General features: G+C 37.7%; 1 long non-coding RNA gene across 1 annotated transcript; it reads right to left on the reverse strand.

Moving 5' to 3' along the window:
- Nucleotides 1-7092: 7092 nt before the first annotated feature.
- On the reverse strand, nucleotides 7093-10196 carry LOC132673742 (uncharacterized). Its single transcript, XR_009608184.2, has 3 exons — nucleotides 10147-10196; nucleotides 7874-7972; nucleotides 7093-7763 (listed from the first exon to the last, which is right to left on the reverse strand). It is a non-coding gene; the product is annotated as an uncharacterized LOC132673742 (long non-coding RNA).
- Nucleotides 10197-10848: the final 652 nt, after the last annotated feature.

Here is a 10848-nt window from a genome sequence, read left to right on the forward strand (position 1 = left end):
CTAAGAGTAAGCAGCAGCAAAATCAACGGTGGCCTGGAAAAAAATATATATGTAAGAATAGAAGAAGCTAAAAGGATTTTGCCAGGGATCATAAGATCTCTAAGTAACTCTTAGATATAGCTGGGGTGGACACTGAGAGGGGCTTACTTTAAGGAAATCAGCCATTGGAAGGTTAAACTGTAAAATTATAATTTAGGAATAAAGGGTTGCATTTTTTTTAGTTAGATTACACAGGAGCAGGTCACATTGCATAATTCTTCATTACAGTGCTTCCTCAGGTAGGAAAGCATAGACTCTAAAGGCTCAGAGACGCGTCCAGCAGAGTGAGCTTTTGGATTACAAGTTCAGTATTCTCTTGTGTGAAAACATAGTGAGGGGAAGCAGCCAAAGGAGGTAAAGTAAGTTCATGGCAGGTCTGTTAATGAGAGTTCTGCACAGCCTCTTGCTTGTGTCTGGATGCAAGAAAGAATTCTCGCTTCATTAATTTTTCTCAATTGCTCTTCCCACCTCCCTGGGTTTTGCTGTTGAGTGAATTAGCTTCCTGGTTTTTGGAGGTGCTTTTATTTCCTTTTGATTCATTTTACTTAATTTTCTAAACTGTTATTTTTTTTTAATGCTAACCACAGTGGATTTCAACTTTGAGTCAATATCATTAGCCTGCTTCCCCAGTATGGGATTACTGACCTTATTGAGAAACTCCTTGCCTCATTCTCATGATCTGGCCACTTGTAATGTTTCTTTTCTGATACCATGTGACTAGTCTTATACCTCTAGACTTCTGCATTTATTCAAGAATGGGTAGTGTCTATTGAGCACCTAAATTGTACTGGATGCCTTTTCACTCATGGCTGTCCTCTCTGACAAAGATGACAAAAATAATGACTAACATCTGTTGAGAACTTATCTTGTCTGTCACTATGCTAAGCTCTGTGCATCTATTTGGTTGTTTGCTGTCATAGCCACATCAAGGGGGAATGGCCACCCCCATTTTATAAGTGAGGAAACTTCCAGAGAGCATTAAATGAACTGCTTAAAGCCATGAATGGTGAAGCTAAGATCAGAACCCCAGTCTGATTCACATGTCCTTTTCATTGTACTATGCTCCTACCTTACTTTATATTAACTTAGTGTGCATGCTTTTTTTCTGAAATAAAAAATCATAATTTATAGTTATTATTGTCTGCCCCGTAAAGTGTGGTTGTTCTGGGAATAGTAGAGCTAGACAGGGCATTAGAAGGAACATCTAGTCTGATATTTTCACTGTGTAGGCAGGAAAACAGAAGTTCAGAGACATTAAGTGATCTGCTGAAGGTCTTACAGTGAGTTGTATATGACCCTAAGCCCTTGTTTTTAAATTCTTATTTTTGTTTTTGTTTGTTTGTTTGTTTCCAGTGACATTTTAGGGGCCTATAAGAACCCAAGTTGCCAATCCTGAAAATTTATAATGTTCTCTGCATCACCATTTTTTAACTTCCCTTAGTTTAATAATTAAAACCAACATTCTCTAAATGATAATGTAAAAATTGAATTATAAGACCTTAGCTAAAAATTCAGGAACTGAAAAAAATCTATATGCAGATGGAGTATAACTTTTCAAAAGGTAAATGAAAGTAACTTTGTTATCATCAGAAGACTAATGAAATATAGAATATCTTTAAGTGAACACCACTTGGGTTTTAACAGAAAATCTTTCTTACTACTACATGTAGAGCCAGACAATTGCCCTATGAATACATTACTGAAATGAATTATGGTACATGCTGTGATTTATAAAGCAAGAGATAAAGTGTGGCAAATTTTACTAAAATTCACTGAGCCTATCTCCAACAGTAATGAGCTTGAATAGAGTGGCTTATTAACCATAGATCAGATGGCTAACACATATAGCAACAAAACAAATCTACTAGATTAAATAATCAATTAACATTTATTAGTAGTTCAGTCTTGATTTCCAAGTATGCTGGCTATTTCTACCACACCATTATCAGGCAGTAATTGCTATGTCAAAGAAAATGGGCGGGGATGTTCTGTACTTTTTCCTGTTCCTGAGGGTGAATATGCCATAAGGAATTTGATAAGGGACTAAAAGGATTAGTTTGGGAGAAAAATAGCTCATAAAAAAAAGGACCACACACATTTCCAAAGTAGTATCTGGTTTATTATTCAGTGTTACTCAGGCATGATATTAGAATTCTCACATGCCAGGGGCCAGAAAACACAAAGGGTAAATCAATAGCCAGCATCTAAATTCAGCTTATCCTGTGCCTGGTAACAGGAACAGTAGAAAAGATATTAAGTAGTCTCACTGCCTACCTACCAACCAAATCACTTCTCCACACCTATCTACTTGCTGTGCATTGTGTGCAATTAGATGAGCAACCCACCTTCCAGTATTTACTCAATTTACTTTGAGGATAATTACAAAACAGCAGTTATGACTGCTTACGTTTCTAAAAGTTCAGTTGAATCCATTAGGAAGTCCCCAAAGCAATTTTTTCCATGAATATGCATATTGTTTTTCTTTTGGAAAGTGTTATAATTTGTCTCTCCCAGGAAAGTAGTAAAATATATTCTATGGATATGTGTGCTATTTTCTAGAGATAATTAATAACAATTAATTACAAGACTTTTTATTTTATTAGAACAGTATAGTGCACTGACACTTTTGTCAAATACAGAGCTATGCAGTCTGAAGTTTTAGAGAAACCACAATCCTAAAATATCATCTACTTAGGTTAATTTGTAGGCATTGAGGAGGATATCAGTATGTAGTAGTGTAGAAAATGAACTAGAAAAAAACTAAGGCATAGCCTTTTAACTTTCTGGAAAAAGATACATTAGAGGGTAACTCACAGCCTGAACTTCCTTTCACAAAATCTGTACCTGACATCCACAGCTACTCCCACCTGTCATCATTTTCCTGCAGTCATGGTGGAGGAAACGTCCCTCCTCCTATCTAAGGACACCTTCCTCCGTGTGTCCTGAGAATCCACTTCCAATCACCTTCTGTGCAACTTTGCACTATTGATTATTTCATCTCTCTCCCTACTACTGTTTCGTGAAACTAATTCCCTTCAAACATTTCTCTCTCTCACATTTCCCTTTCAACAGAATTTAAATATGTCCAAGTCCTTTACATCTTGAGACACACACACACACACACACACACACACACACACACACACACGTGCATTCTCTTATCCCACTCTCCTTCACAGCCAAGATTTGTGAACTTTCACTTCCTTCCTTTTAGAAAACATATTAAAATATTTCAAATATGTATATACTTCTCAAGCTACTCCAATATGAATCCCACTCTGTTGAAACCACTCTTACTGAGGCCACCAGGAATCTTCGTGTTGCTAATGCCAATGGCCATGTTCAATCTGTTTCATATTTGACATCTCAGCCCTCAACACAGGCAAGTAGTCTCCTCCCCTGGCTGAAATGCCACCCTCCTCCCTTTGCTTTTCTCTGCCTTCTCTACTGTTTCCTTCCAGTCTCCTTTAGCATCTCTTCATTTCCCACCCATGTTTAAATGATAGAGCTCCCTGTTGAACCTTTCTCTTTTGCAAAACTTACTTCCTAGGCAATCAGAACCACTCCTATGGGTCACATACCACTTGTGCACAGAAAACTTCCAGCATATTTAGGCTGTCTAGACCAAGGTGCTACAGTACAATATATCCAATTGACACTTTAACATCTCTACTTAGATAAGACACAGGCAACTGAAACTCATCGTGTCTAAGTCTGAATTCATTTTCCCATTCAAGTCTTCTCTCTGCCAGTGTATCTTACTGAAAAGTGTATCCCATACTCCCTGTTGCTTCTGCCAGAAACCAGGGAACAAGGTTGGACCAAACCACAGACCATTTGTTCAACATTTATTTAGTGGGTGTATTAGTTTCCTACGGCTGCCATAACAAATTACCACAAACTTTGTGGCTTAAAACAACAGATATTCTCTTAAGATTCTAGAGGCTTAGCCATCTAAAATCAAGGTGCCAGCCCAGCCGTTGTCCCTTTGAAGGCTCCAGGGTAGAAACCTTTCTTGCTTATTCCAGTTTCTGGTGGCCACAAACATTCTTTGGCTTGTGGCTGTGTAATGAATCTCTGCCTCTGTCTTCATATGGTCTTCTACTTCGTCTCTGTATTCTCCACTCTTCTTTTAAGCACACCAGTCATTGGATTAAAATCCACATTAAGGTCCACAATGATTTTATCTTGAGATCCTTAATTAATTACATTTGCAAAGACCTTGTTTTTAAATAAGGTTAAATTCTGAAGTTTGGGTGAAAATGAATCTTTGTGAGTGTGATTCAACTTACTATAGGGGGAAAGGAGAGGGATGAGTTTCAAAATTAAAAACATGTAGATAGAAACATATTCATTTATTAATTCACTTCTACTGGCCAGAGCAAGAAAATGTTCTCAGTGAAAATAACAAACCTCTTTTAACTTTTCTGCAATTTTTGTTCTCCCAGCTGTTTTATTTTTTTCTCTCCAAACTTAATAATTTATTATTTGGTAGATGGCAGGATATTTAAATTCTGATAATTAAATACACACACACACACACACACACTAGTAGAGAGGACATTTTTGTTTTTCAGTTTCCACTCATGGCCATTGTATACTTTAGCACTGTACACAGTAGGCTGTATTTATAGTTCACTAAGTTACCCAGTGGAGTTATAATGCCTCTGAAAGATCATCATTCTAACAGCTGTCTTGCTGGTCCTCCAGGAACCTTGTTTGAGGTCATTCTTGACATCTGCTTCCCCCTCACTACCCAAATTCAGTTAAGTCTACTGATTCTACCTTTTAAAGATCTCTCCAATCAATCCACTTCTCTCCATCTTCACTTGCCACAATCCTAGCCTAAACCACCATCTTTGCCTGTTTGAACAACCTCAAGAGATTCCAAACTGATCTTCCTAGGTAAATATTTCACAAAGAAGTAAAAGAAACTTTCTAAATTCAAGTCTGATAATTTTATTTGTCTGCTTTAATATCATCCCATTCCCTTATTTAAATTTCTTTTTTTTTTTAGTGTTTATTTATTTTTGAGACAGAGAGAGACAGAGCCTGAGTGGGGGAGGGGCAGAAAGAGAGGGAGATATAGAATCTGAAGCAGGCTCCAGGCTCTAAGCTGTCAGCACAGAGCCTGATGTGGGGCTTGAACTCAAGAACCTGCGAGATCATGACCTGAGCTGAAGTCGGACGCTTAAGCGACTGAGCCACCCAGGTGCCCCTCATTCCCTTATTTTAGAGGCCAAACTCTAACAAGACTCTTATGGCACACTGCCTTCTGGACCCCACAAAACTCTGTGGCTTAATTTCTCATCACATTATACTAAGCTGTTTGTTCCTTGACAATGTTAAGCTCTCTAAACTACCTCAGGGCTTTTACACATGCTATTCCCTTTGTTTGTATGTTCCTTAAGAATTTAAAAGTTCAGGCTCTGAAGTTGAGCAGATCTACATTTGAGATCCTACTCTGTCCTTTATGAGCTGGGTGGCCTTTTGCCTTTCTGCATCAACAAAATATGATTGAGAGTAATATCTCAAGATTAATGTAAATTTTAAGTAAGTGGATCTAAAATTTTTTCCAAGTCATATAGCAGTACATAAACCCTAGTTATAATCTTTACAGTTATTCTAATAGAACAATTCAGTTGAAGGCCTTGAATCTCACTGTAAAGTACAACTTGAGAATGATGCTAAATTGATAGACCTAAATCCATATGTAAGTCCTTATGGGAAACATTTTATTTCTCTTAAATTTATTGTATTCTACCTATAAGCCTATAATACAATTGGTCAAGCATGAGTTTATCAGCTTCTTTGTGAATTAAAATTTCAAGTTCCAAATTAAAGTTTTATTGAATATATGGAAAACGAGATGACTCCCTATACATTTTGCAACTGGATGACCAGTTCGTCTTGGTTTACCCAGGGCTTTCCCACTTTGGACACTAATAGTTCTATATGCTGAGGGTCTCCTCTGTCAATCACCACAGTGTATAACTGATGACCTCAGTGTGCCTTCCACTTGCAAGAAGAGTTTTTTTTCTGTGCCTCATCTAAGGCTCCCATTTCTTCCTGATTATATATCCAAGGATTCCCTAATGCTTATGGAAATTGTGGAGTCAGGAGAAGGGGAATATTGCCTAGCTTCGTCTCTCTCAAAGGAGAGCAGTGATGCTAGTGACTTAGGAACCTAGCCTTGGAGAGTTGGAGTAAATGATACAAGGTGAGAGCAAACCCCAGCTTCTGTAGCAACCACAGGGGTCAAGATGGTATCCAACTCCCTGGATGCAAATATTCGGGATGAGGAATAGGAAGTACTTTCATGCCCTAGTGATATATGGGGTCATCCCAGTAGATTTCCTCTAGCTGAGCAAGTGAGGCCTGTGAGGTATAACTCTTTTGAGCCTTGGCCACCCCACAGATGTAAAGCAGTACAAATAAGTTTGTATTGTACTTGTCCTGCTGGGCACTGCTATGCTGCACACTAGCCTTGGGATGTCTTCTGAATACTAGGTGCTGGGCATCTCACCAGGGGGAACATAGGCTTAAGTAAGGGGAAGTACTTTGCATGCCACAAAATCTCCATCCTTAAAATCCGGCCCAGAACAAGACAGACGCAAGGCCCACTATTCCAATGACCACTGCTAGAGCCAGGGCAGAGCCTGCCATGGAGGTTCATAGGGGAAAGGCAGCCCTTCCACAAGTGTCATGGGTTTTCATGCTCTGCCTGGCCAAAGACCAAAAGATTTATAGCTCTGGGGCTCAGCTTTCTGAGTTCCCACATACAGCCATCTCCTGGGCAGTTACTATCATCTCATAGAACCAGAGTCACGGTCTTTCTAACTCCTCTTTTCCCCATGTCTTTCTTCTCCTGGGTGGCACCTCCCCTTGGAAAAGTGAGGTGTCTTCCCTTACATTTGCCCTTTTGAGGGAAGCCACTCAGTGATTGGCTTGTAATTTTTCTGTCTCCATTTATATTATGATTTATTGTTAATTTATTTCCTGAAGAAAAGAAAGCAAGCCTTCACAGTTTAATATCTGGCTATGCGCCCCTTTTGCTAGGGCTCATGTTGTATCTTAAGTAAATTATTGATAGAAAAACTGGGAGCATGGCTACAAGGAAAACATCAAGATGAGATCCCAGGCTTTTCTAACAGAGTGTCCATTCTGTTGTCACGATATTTTTGTAGTAAAGACACAGGATTCTTCTGCTCCTTCTGGTCATATGCAAGTTGGGTTGGGGTTCAAGTACTGATTTCCCTTATATTGAAATACACTAAGATTGAGTAGTGTCCTGGCAGGGCTGTGGGGTGGTTGACTTAAACAGTACTATGCCATTGTCGTAGTTTTTTTGCATTTTGTCGGATATCAGCAGCAATTAATCTGATGCTATCTGTGGCTGTTGATTGCTTGTTTGTCTTAGTTCACAGCTTGAGCCATCCCTTTGTTTATTTTGGTTCTTTTTACAAGGCCCTCTTTGTGGTCTTAGGCACTGTAAGTAGATGGAGTGGAACCAGGAGTTAATGTGTAAAGTTTTTCATCTTCAGAGAGTTTCATTTCAAGCTAGCTTTGGGTCACATGTGCACCAAGTTCAGTTTTTGTTTGGATAGAATGCTTCAGCTTGGAGAGAAAGAACAGGAAGTAGTACATTCCAACCCCCAGGCAGCAGCTTCTGCTTGTCAAGACTTTCTTGACAATAAGGTCACAGACATTTAGTAAGGGCGGCTCTGGGAAGTAATTTACAAATTGTGTTAAGAGCAACAACAAAAAAAGGTTTATTATTAAACTAGGAACTATATGTGCAGACTAGCAGAAACCAGTTGTAAAATGAGTTTACCTCCAGTCCAAGTATCAGGAGACTGTGCCAGTTAGAGACACTTCAGGTTGAAGGGAAACCAAAGCCAGAATTGGAATCATCCTCTCTGCAAACCAACTCCTTGAACAAGAACATGGAGGAGAAATAACAACTGCTGCCCAGTTTGGCAACCAGAAAACAGAAAGGAAGGGTTGCTTTTAATTACACAGTAAAACACATTCACATTTCAGCCATGAAGCAGCCATGGAGGGTAAGAACAGCTTGTCAACAACACCAGGTTGGTGCTTTCGGAATAGGAACCAAAGAAAGAGGCCAAAAAGCATGGCTGCAGCTCAGCTGTTATAGATATATCCTGATAAGTGTATACATTCAAGTTAGAGAAAAATAACTTATCACCTTCTGGTCTTTCCTCAAGTCTGGGATTAACAGTTTCATGGAATTAAGAAACTATTGCCTGTTTCTTTCCTTCCATCTCTGAAGAGGTCCCAGCATACAGAGTGTATCATTGCTCTACTGGAGAGGGGACCCTGTATGGGCCTAGCTGAACCATGGATTGCCATTCTCATGAGCCTTGACCCCTTTCCTGAATTCAGAAGAGGCAGTGCCAGCGCTGGGGAGGAGATGCAAATACCATCTAGTGTCATGATGATGAGTTTGTGGTTAATTTAGCATGGCCCAGTTTCTCAATTAGGCCAGAGGATAGCCAGACTGTCAACATCTTCAAAGAACAAAGATGGTGGATAATGTACTCTCTCGTTGTAAGCATACTTCATCATCCTAAAACTCCACAAAGAATCTTCATGTACCTGAATCATACATTCTAACCAGGATAAGAAATCATTCACAGAGTAAAAATGGAAACTGTCAAGTTCAACAAAGCACAGCTGCCTGGGAAGTTAGTGAAGTCTTATTGATGTTCTTTTTTTTTTTTTTTTTTTTAGACAAGAAGGATAGTCTGTCAAATGAGATCATTTATAGTCTCAAAGTTACCAGGTCACCCTTTAGTTATGCTCAAAAGATGGTAGCCTATTCTTAAAGGCACATAATCTCCATCTAGCCTCCTAGCATGTTGCTTTGTTGTTAGTAATGCCATTTGTGTTTGAGCTAGGAGGAAATCCAACGTCAAATGAAAGGGGTTTCTCCTTTTCATGAATTAGCCTTTCTTTTGCCATGCCATCAAAAAAAGTGAGGACACTGCTAATTTCCAAAATCTTTTCCAGGCTGGCAATGAATGATTCAAGTAAATCACTGGATGCCTTTATCTCTGGGTGACTCATGCTATTGAGAGCCAGCTTTATGGGTTTGAAACCCAGCTAAGTTCTCAGTGCCTCCTTTGTCTTTTTATATAGTACAACTAGGTTTAAGTGAACTCAAAAGTTGTTCTTGAATTATACCACTTGTTATCAGATGTATCCCATAAAATTTCATCTGCTTATTTGATTGAATCTAAGTATTATACCAATATGATATTCTCTTTGCAATCCGAAATATATCTTGACACAATTCTGGAAAGTTATGACTCTATGGTATGGCCTCATAATGAAGAATGTCTGTTTTATTTTTTATGTGTTCACAAAAAGAGAATTTGAATAAATGAATTATTTTTGTTACCTATGTATTTCTTCTCCCAGTAGTTGACAGGTGGAATATTGGTTTTGTTTCTAAGTGGCAAAAGACATAAGCTAATTTCTCATCTCTAACTAATGTTTTTAAAGATGATAATGTGCAGGAAAGTATAATTAATCACAGTTTAATATTTTAGAAGATAGTCTTCTATATGTAGATGAACTTGAAAAAGTGGCAAAGATGGTATTTAGTCAGGTCTTTTTATTAAAGTAAAATGACTAAAATCCCAAACATTTTCTCAAACAAGGTAAAATCATCTCCGCCCTTAAAAAGAAAAAAAAATTCAATTTCATATTAAGAATGTGTTCTCCCCTATTATGATGGTTAAACAATTTGGAACCTTCAGGTTGGAGTTCCTAGTTAACGATTTTTGTCTTCTAATTCAAGACTTGCTTCCTCTGAGTGAGTTTCTGAAGAAGTAAGCATCTTGCAGATTTGAAATCAAACAGAATTTTCAAATGACCTTAAAGATCAGTGTCATCTTTTCTTTAAGTACCATTCCTCATGTGTTTGATAAAATCATGTTTCATGAGTAAACAAGCAATATGAAGTTAGTACTCCTCCAATCCTTTCATTTCATAGATCAATATCAAGTTCAACTGAAGAGCCATAAAGATAAGCACTATCAACTTGGTAAGCTGTCGTCACAAACATAGGGACTAACTTACCCAAACAGGTTTTATGATCCATGAAAGCAAAAGGTACTTCTTATTCTTCCTTGTGAATAAAAATACTGTTGTTATTATCTTAAATATCAAATAATAACATTTAATTATTGCTGACATTTGTCAAATTTTTGCATTTGAGACTCTGATAGCAATAAATGTATCATTTATTTCGAAAATTTGAAATAACACATCTAACACTTTGAATGTATAGCTTATTTAAGCTAAAAACGTCCAAGGTGCCCATTAAGAGTCAAATTAAACAAGTGTTATTTTAACAAAAAGAACAAAGGAATTTTAGAGTACTTAAGCTTAGACAAAAACAGACTTACATTTCATCTAAGTTCCAGTACTTACCAACTGCATAACCTTAAGAAAGTTATTTATGCCCTCTGAACCTTGGTTTCCACATATTAAAAATGGAATAATGAACCTTACTTCAGAATGTTATTTTGCAGTTTAAGTAAAAGAACATTTATAAAATAATTACCACATACTTAACACAGAGTTGGCATTCAAGTTGCTAGTAGAACTTTCTTTTTATAGAATAACAATATTGTTATTAATGAGAATTCACCTGGTTGATGTTCTCAAACTAAGTATCTTTCTAAAAATAGAAATAAATTGACTCTGGTAATACAGTAATTCAGATAGGAGGGCTTATGAAAAGTCAGCAAGTTTGGCATCACACCATTCAAAGATCTC

Source organism: Panthera onca, chromosome C1 (genome assembly GCF_046562875.1).
Source record: "Panthera onca isolate mPanOnc1 chromosome C1, mPanOnc1 haplotype 2, whole genome shotgun sequence".
Lineage (NCBI taxonomy): Eukaryota > Metazoa > Chordata > Mammalia > Carnivora > Felidae > Panthera > Panthera onca.